We start from the raw sequence: 18,204 nt of genomic DNA, 5'->3' as shown, positions 1-18,204 counted from the left end.
CAAAGGGATAGTGAGGGTGGCAGGGGCGATGGAGGGCAGAAAAAGGGAGATACGGCAGGAGATTAACATGTATAGGAAGAGGATGAGCAGAAGGACGAGAAGAGAGAGAGAGAGAGAGAGAGAGAGAGAGAGAGAGAGAGAGAGAGAGAGAGAGAGAGAGAGAGAGAGAGAGAGAGAAAGAGAGAGAGAAAGAGAGAGAGAGAGAGATGATGATGATGATGATGATGATGATGGAACTTTATTTTTCAAGGATAGAGGTTTAAGGTGACGCCTTTTCTTACAACCGGTCCTTACTTCTAATACAAATGTCTAATAAATGATAAAGTAAAGCAACATGACAAATAAACAAAGTAAACAAACGAACCAGCAAACAATCGACAAGTAAGCAAACAAGCAAATAAACATAAACAACAAAATGACAAAGTAAGCAACATACAAATCGAAAGCGAAACATGCAACATGTTAATTGAGGTTACACATGTAAAGTGATCGACGGTAAAATTCACACGATACCAACGTTTACACTAATGCTAATAATGATTATATGGTGTAAATGATGATGATGAAGATGTTGATGAGGATGATGATGATGATGATGATGATGATGATCAAGTGATGATGATGATGATGATGATGATGATGATGATGATGATGATGATGATGATGGAAAATCGCAACATAAATTCCACATAATACATGTAATAAAGAACATACTTTTGTAATTCATAAAGCTTTGGCAATTGTTGACAGCTACTTGCACATGTTAAGACTAGTATAGCCATCTAAGTAGACATAAAATGATTATGCAGAGCTTGTTTAAAACTCTTTAGTGAGGTTAATGATCTTATTACAGACGGAATGGAGTTCCACACCATAGCGCCAGAGAAGGCTTGACTAGTTTTGAACAAATCAATCCTGGGTATTGGTGGTAGAAAATTGATAGACCCGTACCTTTCGGTGACTCTGTGAAATAGGTCCTGAATATAGATGGTCACTTCGCCATGATATACTTTATACATCATTACAGTCTTATTAAACTGTAACTGTTTAACTTTCTTTCTTTCTTTCTTTCTTTCTTTCTTTATTTGGTGTTTAACGTCGTTTTCAACCACGAAGGTTATATCGTGACGGGAACTGTATAACTAGCGGCAGGTAGTTTAGATTCTTTAACTTCAAATCAGCTGATAATTGTGGACCATTTAACATGATTTTAGGTGCCCGACGATGCAGAGAGTTTAATTTTTCATGTGAATATCAGAGACGCCATCCCAAAGAGTTGATGCGTAATTAATATGGGATAAGATGTGGGCATGATAAAATAGTTTTAGTGTTGCGATATCGACATATTGCTTTAACTTTGATAGCAGAAACAAATTCTTGGATACTTTTTGACAAATAAAATGTACATGAGATTGCCATTTTAATTCTTGATCGACTATCACACCCAAAACACGATGTTCCGTTACCTGCTGAACAGGTTGTGATTCCAGAGAAAGATTTAACTTAAGAGGTCGTGACTGGTGTTTTTGTCTTGTTGTAATAATCATGCTTTTTGTCTTTCCTGGGTGCAGTATCATAAAATTCTGGTTTCACCAACTGATGACTTCATTCAGACTAGACTGTAAGGAAATTTCAATTTCTTGAACAGTTCTACAGCTTGTGTGAAGCGTCGAATCATCTGCAAGAAAATCCGTTTTAACTTTGGAATTAGATATATGAAGGGGGAGGTCATTAATGAATACATAAAACAAAATAGGCCATAAAACTGACCCCTGGGGGACTCCAACTTTTTAAACATCCTTTGGGAGATGTTTTACCGTTTATAGAAACATACTACTGTGTTCTGTTGACAAGATATGATTTAAAGAAGGAACACGTTGCGGGATTGTTCACGTACAATGCGAGTTTATGTAAAAGTAATGTGTGATCTACAAGATCAAAAGCTTTCTTAAAATCAAGAAATACAGCCCCAGATATGTCCGAACGATTAATAACCGATAGCCAGTTATCACATAGAGATGAAAGAGCTGTACTACATGAATGTTTCGGACGAAACCCAGATTGAAAGTTGTGAAATAATTTGCACCTGTCCATATAGTTCAGAAGATTCTTCTGGATGTGCTTCTCTAAAGGCTTTGATAAAATAGGATTGGTTTTTGGTTTTTGGGTTTTAATGTGATAAAATAGGAAGCAATGAAATTGGCCTGAAGTTATTAGGGTCAGACACATCTTTATTTGTAGGAAGTGGAACGACCTTTGCCGTTTTAAATGCATCAGGAAAAATATTTTGTTAAATGCAAAGATTATACACATACATTAGGGATTCAACTATGTACGGTAGGGCTAATTTAAGCAACGATGGGGGGATTTTGTCAGGCCCCATGGATTTATTATTCTGAAGGTTTTCTATAAATTTTCCAACTTCATGTACGGCAATAGTTGGGATAGAGAATGAATCTTGTGATTTCAATTTATGAATACAAAATTCTTTTAATCTAAACAACAGGGAGTCCCCACCCTCGACTTCTTCATTTACATTTTTAGATTGTTTCAATCGATCAGCCAAACACAGAAAGTGCTCATTGAATTTGTCAGGAAAAATGGCGCTATTTAATCTGCTATTTCTTCTCTGGGATTTACCTAACACTTCATTTATGGCTTGCCAAAGCGTGGCAACATCTTTTTTGTCTTCAACCAATTTATGAAAATGATTACTTTTTGCCTGGCGTACTAACTCGGTAACTCTATTGCGTTGTGCTTTAAATTCTGATTTCCTTTGATTTTCCTTCAAAAAATCACGTAGTGCCATAGCTTCTACAATCTCAGGAGTAAGCCATGGTGGTAATGTAGGGGATTTTACTCGGTGTTGCCTCAGAGGGGCATGCTTATCAACAATCGGGTAGAGTATACGTGAGAAACAATTAAGCGCCTCCTCAGCCTCAGTACAATTAAACACATCATGGAACGGAGCTGAAGATAAGTCTATGAAAAACTTAGACTCGTGAACTTTTTTATAGCTCCGATATTCGATGGTTGTGTGTCCTTTTTTATGACATTTTGGGATTATATAGTTCCATGAGCAGCAAGTCACGTAATGATCACTAATGCCAGAATTAACCACATTAACATTCGAAACCATTGTTTTGTTATCCGTGTATATTATGGTCAATTAATGTCGCTGTTGATGCAGTTATTCTTGTTGACGTTTCAACTAGTTGTTGAAGGCCAAAGAGGGACAAAGTTGTGCATCAAGCTGTCTGTGGTTTATGCAAATCGATATTGAAGTCGCCTAATATTAATATAGGCTTATTTTGGCTCTTGATACTGTCCTTGAAGTTGATAAAATCATCTGTCCAGTTTGACAATGCAGCAGGGTTTATATACAGGAAACCCACGAGCAGAGAGGTAGACTTATTAATTTTGATTTCAAGCCACAGGCACTCAACATTCTCAGCTTCCAAATCGGGTCTACGGTGAGTGTAATTAACTAACGATTCATGGACATAGGCGGCGAGGCCAGTTTGCTGCGGTCTCACGCTGTCACGCCTGAATATAGAGTAATGGGGTACATTCAAAAAGTCATCAGAAACATTCGAATCAAGTCTCGTCTCGCTTATGCCTAATATATGTAACATAGAGAGAGAGAGAGAGAGAGAGAGAGAGAGAGAGAGAGAGAGAGAGAGAGAGAGAGAGAGAAAGAGAGAGACTTAGACTTAGATAGAGAGAGAGAGAATCTTAGACTTAGAGAGAGAGAGAGAGAGAGAGAGAGAGAGAGAGAGAGAGAGAGAGAGAGAGAGAGAGAGAGAGAGAGAGAGAGAGAGAGAGAGAGAGCAGGGTATTTCAAAAGAAGTTTCAGATAAAACAAAACCATCTGCAACAAACAAAGCAACCAACCAACCAAACCGTATGATATATTAATCATTCAGTCGTTGAGTCTGGTGCACGACCAAGGATCCCTCCATCGGCAAGAAAGACGACAAAAAAGCAACTTGTTCAGCTCGTTAACATGCTCTCGGATACAAGCATTTTGAACACCAAAGCCAAGTAAATTCACTTGGTTCAAAATGGGACACAAGCAACGCTGTAAAACAATAGTCTCTATTGTTTCATGCAGAGTCAGATATAGTTCACGATTTAACGGAAGAAAATAACTTAATCTCTTCTGCCCACATTTCACTGTAGATTATCCGATATGTAGTTTTTTTTTATCCTGTCCTGCACTCTCTTGATCGATTGCCTACTTTTTGATTTCAACACAACTGCACTAATCATTCACCAGGGCACCGAAGGAATTATTTCGCTATCATTCACGCACGCACTCACACATGCACTCACGCACGCACGCACACACAAAAACGCGCGCACACACACACAGACACAGACACAGACACACACTCACACAAACACACACACACACACACACACCACCACCACCATCAAAAAGTCCAAACACCTAGTCAGTCTTCTTCACAACTTTTAACACACCCTGCTTAAAAAACTCTGTCGAGATTCCGTCTTTTTATCAGACTATTCCTTTCTCAATCTCTGTGACGGATCGGTTTATCGACACCTTTCTCTGGCCTGCGATGCCCTCCCTTTTTCTTTTTCACTGGCATAATTACACTCGTGTCAGGCGACACTTTTCAGTCGCTGCTGCAGATGAGGAATGGCCGTTTAAATGATTTATTGGTAGCGGTGGGGTGTCTGAGACTGAACGTCGTGAGCGGCTTTTAACGAAGATAAAAGCTTGGGAAGGTTTGCTTGAAGGATTAGAACAGTCAGGAACGGTGTCAGGACAGACCGGGCGATGTCAATGGGCGGGAAGAGATGTTAAAGCGGGAGGAGGGAGTGGAAGGGAAGTGGGTGGAGGGTTGAAGGTGAAACAAGAGCGAACATTTAATAGGAGGAAAAAAAAAATCTTCAAGGTTTTGATCTAAAACTTGTTACGTTAGCCTAGTTTCGTGTGCGCATCTGAGCCAACACAGATATATAGATCGACGGACGGACAGACATCCAGCCAGCCAGACAAACAGACAGACAGACAGACAAATTGAATGACCGAGCCAACCGACCGACCGATGGCATACGGACGGACGGACGGACGGACGGACGAGCAGACGGCCAGATAAACAGACACACAGGCGGGTAGGCATCCACACAGACAAACAGATGTGCACAGCCACAGAAAAGAGAAGTCAGCAAATTCCAAACGGCGCCTCTACAGAGCTTGAAACAAGGTTTTAAACAAATCATTGACAATAGAATAAAAAAAAACCCACCTCCCGCATGTTATCAAAAGCAAATCCTACATTACTTGTTTGCTCCGCGCTTGTTGATGAAGACTAAAAACGACAGAGCAGCAAATTCACTGTTGCATAATATTGAATCTCGGCACCACGCAAATGTTTGCCCACTTTTTCTAGCACTCGCAGAAAGAAAACAAATCACCGCTGGTCATCCTCACCGTGAAATGAAAAAGAAGAACCAAACGAACCAAGTGTAGCTAATATAATTTGAGGATCGATCCAAGTGGGATGGTTAAGCAAATTGGGAAATTGCTGTCACGTCCTGTTTTATAGTGTCCATCATTTTTCGACCCGTTTCGGAAATTGGACACTCCATTGCCGTCTAAAAACCATACCCTGACAGCGAAAAGAGGCTCCTTCGATGTTTTTCGGTAGATTTGTCAAAGATTCTGGTGGATTTGTATCGGTTTGCAAACAAGCTATGCACCAAAAATTAAAGATTTATCGTGATTGGCACTGCTTCAGGTGATAAATCTGAACACATTCAGTGACAGATATTCCACTTAATTCTTTTTCTTTTTATCTCCTGTTTACAATGACACTCTTAGTCTAGTTTTATTATAACCGAATTTGAAAGTACATGCGGGTTTAATTGTGTGCAGCGCGTGCACGAAGACTATTTTTGTATATATATACTAATTCTCTATCAGCCCTATTTGTGATTACAACATAATATATTGTGCATCCGGGCAAGTATGGTTCAAAGCGTGTGTACAAGTCAGCACGCGCAAGTACTTTTGTATATAAAATGAAAGGAGAAATGATGAATAAGAGATAAAGAAAAACCTTCCCTTACATACAAGACAACTATAGGCCATTTATCTATCAATCCAATCATGCAAAAAATTCTGCTTGTTATAGTTATCGATATTGTTTTGTGTAACGACTGTATGAAGTTGATAAGAATATTTTTTTCCGAACTGATAGATCAAAACTGGAACAAGCGCACTCACTGGCCCCTTCACACGTAAACTTCACACACACACACACACACACACACACACACACACACACACACACACACACACACACACACACACGCACGCACACACACACACACACACACACACACACACACACACACACACACACACACACCTACCCTTGGTAAAAGTGCTCTGTTGAATTTGTCCATTGACCTAAATGTAAGATTTTTATGTGCAGCAAAATACAATGAATCTTTCCAGACAGAAGGTATTCTACTCCAGACAATCTCTCTGCCATCAAAATGACAGTTTTGTTTTGCAAGAGAGAGTCTGTTCCTTCCACTAATAAATTTTTCTGGTTTCTAGCCAAACTATCTCTCTTTGTTCGACCGTCTGAAACTGATTCTCACAATTCGCTGCGCTTTATCGGCAAGATTATGTAGTTTCTGCACTGCTAATGGCAGTCACTCATCACTTACAACAAGAAAACGGGACTCTTCAGGGGAGCGAATGAATATGGACTGACAGGACATTGTCTTATGACCACGGGCTAATACATACACTAAGGAGGAAAATGGGGAAGAGACAGGAAAGCAGTAACGCTCAAGCAGTAGCACGTGCGATTTACTGGGTTAGTGGGTAATACGATAAAGACACCCTGAATCGCTGCGCACCAAACATTGCTGTCGTCTCCTTTCTGCTCACAAGAGAAACGCTTTGGAAAGCAAACTCACTGACTGTGAAAAGGGCCGATATATGTTCTTCCGCTCAGTCTGGAGCTGAGGTCAATATGCAGATTGAGTTTTATGAGAATTTTATACGACCGATATTCCAGGGTCTTCCCAGCGCTGCCCCTGTGTTCTTTCAGACTTGGCCTCCCTTCTGCGATCAATATGCATTGTAGAATTTATGAACGTTTTATCTGACCTACATTGAACTACCCGTGCAAGGAGGCCATGCGTTCTGACGCAATACTGAAGAATATATTCCCACCTAAATTCAGTTGAATTGATCTCTGGTGTTGGTTTCCGTTACAATGGGGTTTTGCGCGGATGGACCTGAGGCGACTCTGAAAGAGTGTCTTTCCAAAAGACTTTGTGCGGACAGACCTCAGGGGCAAACTCTGATGGTGGCTTTATGCATAGCTCCGTGGGAAGAGGACTAAGTAAGTAACATTCAAGTGACTGAGTACAGCCGCTGTTGTAATCTTTCAGTAGGGCTGACGTTCTGAAACCAATATCCCAACTGACGCCATAAACATTGAATCCAACTCTTTGTACAAGTTGTCCATTTTCGTTATTTCAGTCTTGCTGCCATTTCTTAGCCAGATATGTTGTTGACTGAGCACATCCGCCATTGTGGTCTTTTACAACGGGTGCCATTTCTGAGATCCCTACTGAGGCTTTAAACATTTTGTCCGACCGATATTCAACAAAATGAGCACAGCCGATAGTATCTATAATGAGATAATGAGCATTTGATCCAACCAAAATTAAAATCACTGTATAGTTTGGCTGAGGGTTCAGTGGTGGCCAATTGTATTATAAACAAAATCAAAGCAACTGTGCTTAAGATGAACAGTTGATGAGGATTATTGGTAATAACTTCTGTTGAAATTACTTGTTTCCAGCCTTGGCGGTTTGAGCCCTGTACACGTAAAATGCATAAACGACATACACTTCAGTGAAAAAAACCCAAAAAAACATGTTCTCTGACCTGATTAAGTAGACCGTGCAGAGGTAGGCGTCATTTCAGTTTATAGTTTCCCTTACGCTTTCCCTACTTCAGGCCACGCTGATAAAATCCAACCGACACTTAGTGTTATTGACTTTTCATTTGACTGATAATCAAGCACAATATGTACTTGTGTCTGACCAGGTCGCAGGTTCGAATTCGGGCCGGGACGGACACGGGTCAACTTTATGTGCAGACCCAGAGACGGAAGCCATGTCCCACCCCCGTGTCATCACAATGGCACGTAAAAGACCTTGGTCATTCTGCCATAAGTGCAGGTGGCTGAATACACCTAAACACGCAGACACCTGGGTAGCGCGACTCCGTTGCTGCTAGCTTTCCACTGGGAGGAAGCGACCCGAATTTCCCAGCGATGGGACAATAAAGTAATGAAAATGAAAATGAAAAAAAAAAAAGACACAGTCCCACAAAGTTGAATGAAATAGTGATAATACTCCTAAGCCGCCTAAGATTAGATATTACAAACGCTAATCTAATGCTGCACATCCCACGCATCCAGCCGTAAACCTTTTCAGTGTTGTAGAGAACGTGTTGTTTTTTCTCTCTAGCAAAATGCATCCACCAAAAGCTTGATTTATGGCATGAAGGTGTCTCACACTCACTTTTTGTGTGATGTTTTTATATGTGTGTGTCATTGTAAATCAGGCTAGACTACTGTTCCATTTTCTCCAAAATTGTATTGCTCTGGCATCCTCGTAAAAAATACCACACAAAGTTAGAGTGTACATCCACCAACTCACATATAAATGGAGCCCTTCCCAAGAGTCTGTCAGCGTAGTACATTACCACAAATTGCATTCCATGGCTATGCTTCACGAGAGTGTTGCACAACGAATTAACGAGATGCGCCTCTCTTCGATAAATATTCCCACTTTTCGCCTCCCGCGCTTTTCAGCGTGCAGACCTTCTTTCCTAAAACACATGTTTAGAGTGCACATTTTTTGTTTTCATGTTTATTACTTTATTGTCCCATCGCGGGGAAATTCGGGTCGCTTGCTCCCAGTGGAGAGCTAGCAGCAACAGAGTCGCGCTACCCAGACGTAGGTGTAATCAGCCACCTGCACTAATGGCACAACAACCAAGGTCTTTTGCGTGCCACAGTAGTGACACGGGGTGGAACATAGATACCGTCTCTGAGTCTACTTATAGTTGACCCGCGTACGTCCCAGCCCGGATTCGAACCTGCGACCATAGGATCACAAGTCCAGCGCTCTACCAACTGAGCTACCGGGCTCCCAAAACAACGCCCCCACCCCACACACACACCAACCGACTTACAAATCGAGAATCTGAACGACCACAAACGTTACTTCAGGATTAGCCATAATTAACAATAGAGCACGCGATTTATCTTCATTATTTCGGCCATGATCACGATGAAAGGAAGAAAACCCAGTTCCCATCCAAAAACAAACGACAACAAAAATAATCATAAAACACCGCAATCACTCGCAAAACTGCTCTATTTGTCAATAAAGCCGCGCGTTTTTGCTAAAATGCAGGGACACTCGGAGTCGACAGAAACAGAGGAGGTGCGTTGTTGTTTGTGCAGCAAAAACCCTGTATTGACACACACTGTACACTCTTTGCCTCCGTTTCGCTGTTTGTTTATTTGAACCGACGTAAAGCTAACAACCAGTATTGGGGAAAACGCTAGATCTCTTGACGGGCAGAAAGAAAGCAACGAAAACTAAGCTAAAACTTATTTTCTGCTGTTTGAAAAATGATAATGACGTGAACCAAAAAAGCATTCTAATTTTTGCATTGCCGCAGAAATACCCCATGAGATATGCAACGAGTTGAAAAGGGCAAATTGTTATGGCTTCGTTTTTACATTTAGTCAAGTTATGACTAAATGTTTTAACATCGAGGGGGGAATCGAGACGAGGGTCGTGGTGTATGTGTGTGTGTCTGTCTGTCTGTCTGTCTGTGTGTGTGTGTAGAGCGATTCAGACTAAACTACTGGACCGATCTTTATGAAATTTGACATGAGAGTTCCTGGGTATGAAATCCCCGAACGTTTTTTTCATTTTTTTGATAAATGTCTTTGATGACGTCATATCCGGCGTTTCGTGAAAGTTGAGGCGGCACTGTCACGCCCTCATTTTTCAACCAAATTGGTTGAAATTTTGGTCAAGTAATCTTCGACAAAGCCCAGACTTCGGTATTGCATTTCAGCTTGGTGGCTTAAAAATTAATTAATGACTTTGGTCATTAAAAATCTGAAAATTGTAAAAAAAAATAAAAATTTATAAAACGATCCAAATTTACGTTTATTTTATTCTCCATCATTTGATGATTCCAAAAACATATAAATATGTTATATTCGGATTAAAAACAAGCTCTGAAAATTAAATATATAAAAATTATTATCAAAATTAAATTGTCCAAATCAATTTAAAAACTTTCATCTTATTCCTTGTCGGTTCCTGATTCCAAAAACATATAGATATGATATGTTTGGATTAAAAACACGCTCAGAAAGTTAAAACAAAGAGAGGGACAGAAAAGCGTGCTATCCTTCTTAGCGCAACTACTACCCCGCTCTTCTTGTCAATTTCACTGCCTTTGCCATGAGCGGTGGACTGACGATGCTACGAGTATACGGTCTTGCTGAAAAATGGCATTGCGTTCAGTTTCATTCTGTGAGTTCGACAGCTACTTGACTAAATATTGTATTTTCGCCTTACGCGACTTGTTTACATTTAGTCAAGTTTTGACTAAATGTTTTAACGTAGAGGGGGGAATCGAGACGAGGGTGTGGTGTATGTGTGTGTGTGTGTGTGTGTGTGTGTGTCTGTGTGTGTGTGTGTAGAGCGCTTCAGAGAAAACTACTAGACCGATCTTCATGAAATTTTACATGTGAGTTCCTGGGTATGATATCCCCAGACATTTTTTTTCTCATTTTTTGGATAAATGTTTTTGATGACGTCATATCCGGCTTTTCGTGAAAGTTGAGGCGGCACTGTCACGCTCTCATTTTTACACCAAATTGGTTGACATTTTGGTCAAGTAATCTTCGACGACGCCCGGACTTTGGTATTGCATTTCAGCTTGAAGGCTTACAAATTAATTAATGAGTTTGCTCATTAAAGTTGTCATTAAAATCGATTTTTTTGCAAACAGATTTAAAATTGATTGCATCGTATTCTTCATGACATTCTGAATCTAAAAATATATACATATGTCATGTTTACTCTTAAAATGTGATCACAATTAACGAAATTAGATTACTTAGTCTTACAATTAAAATTTAGGAAATCGATATAAAAAGGATTTCATCTTATTCTTTATCGTTTCCTGATTCCAAAAACATATAGATATGATAGGTTGTATTCAAAACAAGCTCAGAAAGTTAACACGAATACAGAAAAGCGCGCTTTCCTGCTTAGCACAATACGCTACCGCGCTATTCTGGCGTGTGCATATCACTGCGTTTTGCACGTGGGAGGTGAGCGATTTCCTTCTCGCGGGGATTGACGAAGCTGTACTGTCTTGGTGAAAAAAATACAGTGCGTTCAGTTAGCAAAAAATTAATATCCTGATTAAAAAGCCATTCTTCATGACAGTTTTACTAAGTTTACAAACGTGCTGGGGTAATGGTAGAAGAGATGAGTGTGGAGGGGCGCAGGGAAGGTGAGGGGGATGTGGGGGTGGGTGGGCGGGGTGGGGTCAGTGTGGAAGTGTTTGTTTGGGATGACGGATGTAACTTGCCACATGTTTGAGAATCTTTATCACCACAAGTCAGTGTCAGTCAGCCTATTCGCATCATCACTCCCAGTCGTTACATTTGGGCAACACTGAGCTTATCTGGCTGTTTTATATAAACAGAACATATCACTCCTTCATGTACAACACGGCCTGCACTAACCCAAAACTTTGCAAGAACCTAAACAAAAACCCACCCATTCACTACAGACATTTAGCCACAGACCAGCTACCAAGGCTGGAAATTCAACTCATGTATCCTTCCTTGCATCTAATGTGGGAAGAAAAGGTCGTAAGCGCTCTCAATATAGACGTCGACAAGTTTTGAGAGTTATGCGTAACCAATCTCCTGGCACCTGGAAGAACAACAAGCATTGGACGCAAGCCCTCTAAATATTGACGTCGACAAGAGCTTTGGAGAGGTATGCGTAATCAATCTTCTGGCACCTGGAAGAATAATAAGCATTGGACGTAAGCCCTCTAAATATTGACGTCGACAAGATTTTGAATGTTATGCGTAACTAATCTTGCACCTGGAAGAACAACAAGCATTGGACGCAAGCCCTCTAAATATTGACGTTGACAAGAGCTTTGGAGAGGTATGCGTAACCAATCTCCTGGCACCTGAAAGAATAACAAGCATTGGACGCAAGCCCTCTAAATATTGACGTTGACAAGAGCTTTGGAGAGGTATGCGTAATCAATCTCCTGGCACCTGGAAGAATAATAAGCATTGGACGTAAGCCCTCTAAATATTGACGTCGACAAGATTTTGAATGTTATGCGTAACTAATCTTGCACCTGAAAGAATAACTAGCATTGGATTCAAGCCCTCTAAATATCGACGTCGACCAGAGTGTTTGAGAGTTATGCGTAACCAATCGCATGGCATCTAAGAAAATAACAAGTCGCGTAAGGCGAAAATACAACATTTAGTCAAGTAGCTGTCGAACTCACAGAATGAAACTGAACGCAATGCAACGCAGCAAGACCGTATACTCGTAGCATCGTCACTCCACCGCGCACGGCAAAGGTAGTGAAATTGACAAGAAGAGCGGGGTAGTACTTGCGCTGAGAAGGATAGCACGCTTTTCTGTACCTCTCTTCGTTTTAACTTTCTGAGCGTGTTTTTAATCCAAACATATCATATCTATATGTTTTTGGAATCAGGAACCGACAAGGAATAAGATGAAAGTGTTTTTAAATTGATTTGGACAATTTAATTTTGATAATAATTTTTATATTTTTAATTTTCAGAGCTTGTTTTTAATCCAAATATAACATATGTATATGTTTTTGGAATCAGAAAATGATGGGAAATAAGATGAACGTAAATTTGGATCGTTTTATAAAAAAAGTATTTTTTTTACAATTTTCAGATTTTTAATGACCAAAGTCATTAATTAATTTTTAAGCCACCAAGCTGAAATGCAATACCGAAGTCCGGGCTTCGTCGAAGATTACTTGACCAAAATTTCAACCAATTTGGTTGAAAAATGAGAGCGTGACAGTGGCGCCTCAACTTTCACGAAAAGCCGGATATGACGTCATCAAAGACATTTATCGAAAAAATGAAAAAAACGTCTGGGGATTTCATACCCAGAAACTCTCATGTCAAATTTCATAAAGATCGGTCCAGTAGTTTGGTCTGAATCGCTCTACACACACAAACACGCACAGACACACACACACACATACACCACACCCTCGTCTCGATTCCCCCCTCTACGTTAAAACATTTAGTCATAACTTGACTAAATGTAAAAAGCACTGAGATATCAACAAGCGAGTCTTTTGGCTTCAGGGCTGAGGGGCACGAGAAAGTTACCACCCGAACGGGAGCAATCCGCAGTGTTCGATTGGTTGAAACTGAGATATGTTGTGATTTCAACGAATCAGAGCCCGCGGTTTCTTCTCTCCCGTTTGGGTGGCACCCACTTTCGGTTCGTGCGCCTCGGGCCTGGTACTCACCGTTGAGAACTGCCACGTGCATGCTTTTGACCTGCAGGTTGGACGTTCTGCACGTGTACAGCCCACTGTCCTCCAGCTGAGCGTCCTTGATCTCCAGTATGCTCACTATCGTCTTGTCCGTCAGCGACACGAACTTGCGGATAAATACCTGGCAATTAAAAAGAAAACAATATATTGCAGGCTATAGATGAAAAGGACGGAAAATAAGGGATATTGCAAACCTGGAAAAGGATCGAGGTTGCTCCTTACTTAAAACTTACAAGAGAAAACAACCGACGAAAGAAAAAGGTTGCTGAAAGAAAACCTCAACAGCAAAGTAAATGACAGAGAAAAAGAACTATATTTATATATATATCTATATATATATACACACGATGATCAACGTGGCTTTCTTCTGTGAAGAGCGAAGGTGTTTTTGCAGAATACATTTTAAACCTGGCACCAACGCCAATCTGCACAATTATTTCACACAAACATATCACGCTCTGTGCAGACAGCGGCCATGCTGTTGACTGTTGCTTTGTGTCCTAGGGGAGGGGTGCTCTTATCCTGACATTCTGGACAGATCCTTGGTGGCCTACATGATTGTGTTACAGAGAAAGAAGGTATCTTTGACTTTTGGATGTTAGACCTTAAAAACGACCAACTCAATCACTCTTCATTTTTTCACAGAAACGTGGTGTGAACCCTATACTCCTTGTCAGGAAATTAAGACATTTGGATGGACAAATTGACACACGCTCACTTCTTCGAGTTGAGCAAACTGATCCTCTGGAGCATTCCTTGTTCCTTTGAAATTTAATTTAATTTGAGTGTGTGTGGAGAGACACAGTTCTTCCTTATGCGTCTATTAAACGGTAATTTTCTTCAAGAGCAAAACACGCTGTGCATGCCTTATGTTCCTGTGCGTTCAGTCATTGTTTTCGGAAACTTATGAAGGATAATCAACTGGAAGGAATATGTGTGTTACTCAATATTCCGGATCTGGGGAGATGACAAGCAAGTCCTCACGAATCTTTAACCACACAAACCATTCTCAATTGACCTTTTTTGAATCCGTCATACCACTTTCTGTCTTCAGATTTAAAGGGCAAGAGCAAAATCAAGAAAACAACAATTTCTTGACGTCAAGATGCACGGAACAAAGCGAGAGAAGACCATCCTTATTTATTTATTTATTTATATGGGAGATTTATATAGCGCTTGACGTTCTTTAAGCGCTTTACATATTAATTTCTGCCGTGTGAGATGGAATTTTTTTACATTTTCTTTTACACAACATATCACGCATTCACATCGGCCAGTAAATCTCAAGCCATTACGGCGAGTATTTACTTTTCACGGCCTATTATTCCAAGTCACACGGGTATTTGGTGGAAATTTTTTATTTATGCCTATACATTTTTGCCAGGAAAGACCCTTTTGTCAATCGTGGGATCTTTGACCCGTTCTTGCATGGCGCCCAACTTTTTGGGCAGCTCTTTCAACAGCCTGCTATACAAAGAAATATACAGATAAGAACAAGAGTTTGTGTCACAACTGACGGGAGGCTAATCCTTTATTAGTTGACAATGCTATTTTTTTCGGAGTGACTGCCCTTAGATTTTCTTTTTCAACATGGCGTCCACCAGTCAATCTGTGGAGAATGACAAGCGGAAACGAAATCAAAGGTGGGTATGCACACTTATTAATTGGTGTTTGAACCAAAAGCTCTTTATTTTGTGTTTCTTATTTATCTAACTAAAATATTATAAACAGTGCATGAAGTATTTGAAGTTTTTCCATGTTAAATTTGATAATTGTAATCCACACGTGCGTCGCCCAACTCATTGGGCGCTATGCATGAAAGGGTGCAGGTTTTTATGCTAGTGTCAGTGAGGGGAATAATAATATTGGCTTCTTATAGAGCACTTACACAAAAATCATTTCTCTAAGTGCTGTACACACACACACATACACACCTTTGCTGTGTGAAAACACAAACAGAGTCCAATACAAGTGTATATTAACACTTTGTGTTTCTTAATACTGATACAGTCTTAGAAACTTGTAAATAGCTACTGTTATTGCTGTGTTTGCTATACATCAGACTCAAAAGTTGACGCGCCCTTTCGCGCATGGCGCCCAACTTATTGGGCGTTATCAAAAATTGCCCTAATGTAAAGTAAAAACATTTTTTTGAATTTTGACAATTAAAACCTATGTCTGTTCCTTATGTGCAACATTTCTGTTGAATTTAAAAAAAAAGATAGGTTTCATGCAAGAATGGGTTGCACACCCCAATGTAGAAAGTGAGAAAAATCAACAGCTTCACCGCGGCATTCTGCGCGGAGTGTGAACGTTTTGTTTGAACAGTCAATGTCGTCAGTGGCACCTCTGTAAAATTAACTAGGAAATAAATCCTACTGTATCAAGACTGTCCAAACGAGGGAATACTCTTATCCCAGGAATGTAAATTCATAGGTAGATCTGTGGTGGTGAACACATACGCAGGTAGGACAGTACCTTTAAGGTACAATAATCCGACTTCGAAGTCAGAATGCAGGAGGGTCCGATGCTCCCAATCTGTGATACATTTCTCTCTCTTTCGCTCTGCTAAGAGACTTTACCAAATCTCAGAAGAAAGTCTCTGCTGACTTTAAATTGTTTCTTTCACAACTTCTGATATTTTATTATTGAAGAAATCATGAACTGACTTTTTCATCAGCGCTGGTGGTCAGCTTGTTGCCTTCAATGAACCAGTCGATGTCGTCAGGGGGATGTTCCTGTCCGGTGGCGTTGCAGATTAGGTAGATGCGGTCATCCTTGTCCACCACGTTGGACCCAGAAATGAAGATAGCTGGGAACACACGGGTAGCAAATATGATCACAGAAATGAAGATAGCTGGGAACACACGGGTAGCAAATATGATCACAGAAATGAAGGTAGCTGGGAAAACACGGATAGCAAATATGATCACAGAAATGAAGATAGCTGGGAACACACGGGTAGCAAATATGATCACAGAAATGAAGATAGCTGGGAACACACGGGTAGCAAATATGATCACAGAAATGAAGATAGCTGGGAACACACGGGTAGCAAATATGATCACAGAAATGAAGATAGCTGGGGACACACGGGTAGCAAATATGATCACAGATCGAAATGAAGATAGCTGGGAACACACGGGTAGCAAATATGATCACAGAAATGAAGATAGCTGGGAACACACGTGTAGCAAATGTGATCACAGAAATGAAGATAGCTGGGAACACACGGGTAGCAAATATGATCACAGAAATGAAGATAGCTGGGAACACACGGGTAACAAATATGATCACAGAAATGAAGATAGCTGGGAACACACGGGTAACAAATATGATCACAGAAATGAAGATAGCTGGGAACACACGGGTAGCAAATAAGATCACAGAAATGAAGATAGCTGGGGACACATAGGTAACGTTTTAGATCACAGAAGTAAGAATAGCTGTGGACACACAGTAGGTATAACCAACTGATTTTTCTTATTCTTCGTACAATGTTTATTTCTAGTCTGCACTATAGAACAATGTTTTAGAACTTGTAATTCATTCAAATAAAGAGAATCTATTGCCGTTGTGTATTTGTGTGTATTTCGTTTTAAAAGCACGTATAGTACACCACAAAAACAGTATTTTGCTGAAAACAGGGAAAACGCCTATTGCAAAGAAAAAATACGTACACTTTACGTCAGAAAGCTAACACAAATTTGTACATAATGATTTGTGTACACATTTACCAGGCAAATGTCCATATTTCTTGATTAACAATGTTATGCATTGCTATAGTTTTTGAAAGAAACAATAGTGGGTTTTGTAATTTTATGAAAAACTGCACGTTTCTAGTCATGGTCACGCGATACTGCATATGAAAGAACAAATTGTTCATGTCAAGCTCCTGAATTCACCAAAGCATGGATAGAAATTCTGCGATCTGAAAAATAAAGAGACGTAAGGGCTCTAAATGCAAACGACATGTGCAACAATAGTAAGTGAAAGTTACACGGATCCCATCTCCTGGCACCTTAAACAATTACAAGCATTGAATTCAACAAGCGACTTCCATCTTAAGTTAATCGAAGCACAAATCAAACACAAACTTCTGCACACTTACACGGCCTTGGCATTGGTGTTGAGACCTCTTCTTTTTCTGTAAACAAAAAACACACAAACAAAGCCCTTTTTATTTTCTACAAAGTTCACCAATTTTACAAACCAAGAATATCAGCATCACATTCTGCAAAACAGGCTGACATTTTCAGTGCAAGTCAAAGTCATGTTCTTTCAGCTCGATCTTACTACAATGCGGCCAGGCATACAACCGTCTGATCTTTAAAGTGGTGATTATCTGTCTGATACTCCGATGTCATACTTCAATGGCCTGAATAATCTAATATCAATAGAAGTAGAGGTACCTAGTTTCTGACCCCCATTTAGCTTTTACATTCACCCCGCCCCATGATTGACTTTGTACAATGTTTTTGACCCTGCCCTCCCCTTTCCACAAACTATCG

The 18,204-nt window shown here is 40.2% G+C and overlaps 1 pseudogene; it reads right to left on the bottom strand.

Annotated features, from left to right (window-relative positions):
• The window catches only part of LOC138951083 (lachesin-like), a 65,457-nt pseudogene that overhangs the window by 5,228 nt on the left and 42,025 nt on the right, over positions 1 to 18,204 (bottom strand).

The sequence above is a fragment of the Littorina saxatilis genome, linkage group LG1 (assembly GCF_037325665.1).
Source record: "Littorina saxatilis isolate snail1 linkage group LG1, US_GU_Lsax_2.0, whole genome shotgun sequence".
Classification (NCBI taxonomy): Eukaryota; Metazoa; Mollusca; class Gastropoda; order Littorinimorpha; family Littorinidae; genus Littorina; species Littorina saxatilis.
This window is presented reverse-complemented; position numbering and strand designations above follow the sequence as displayed.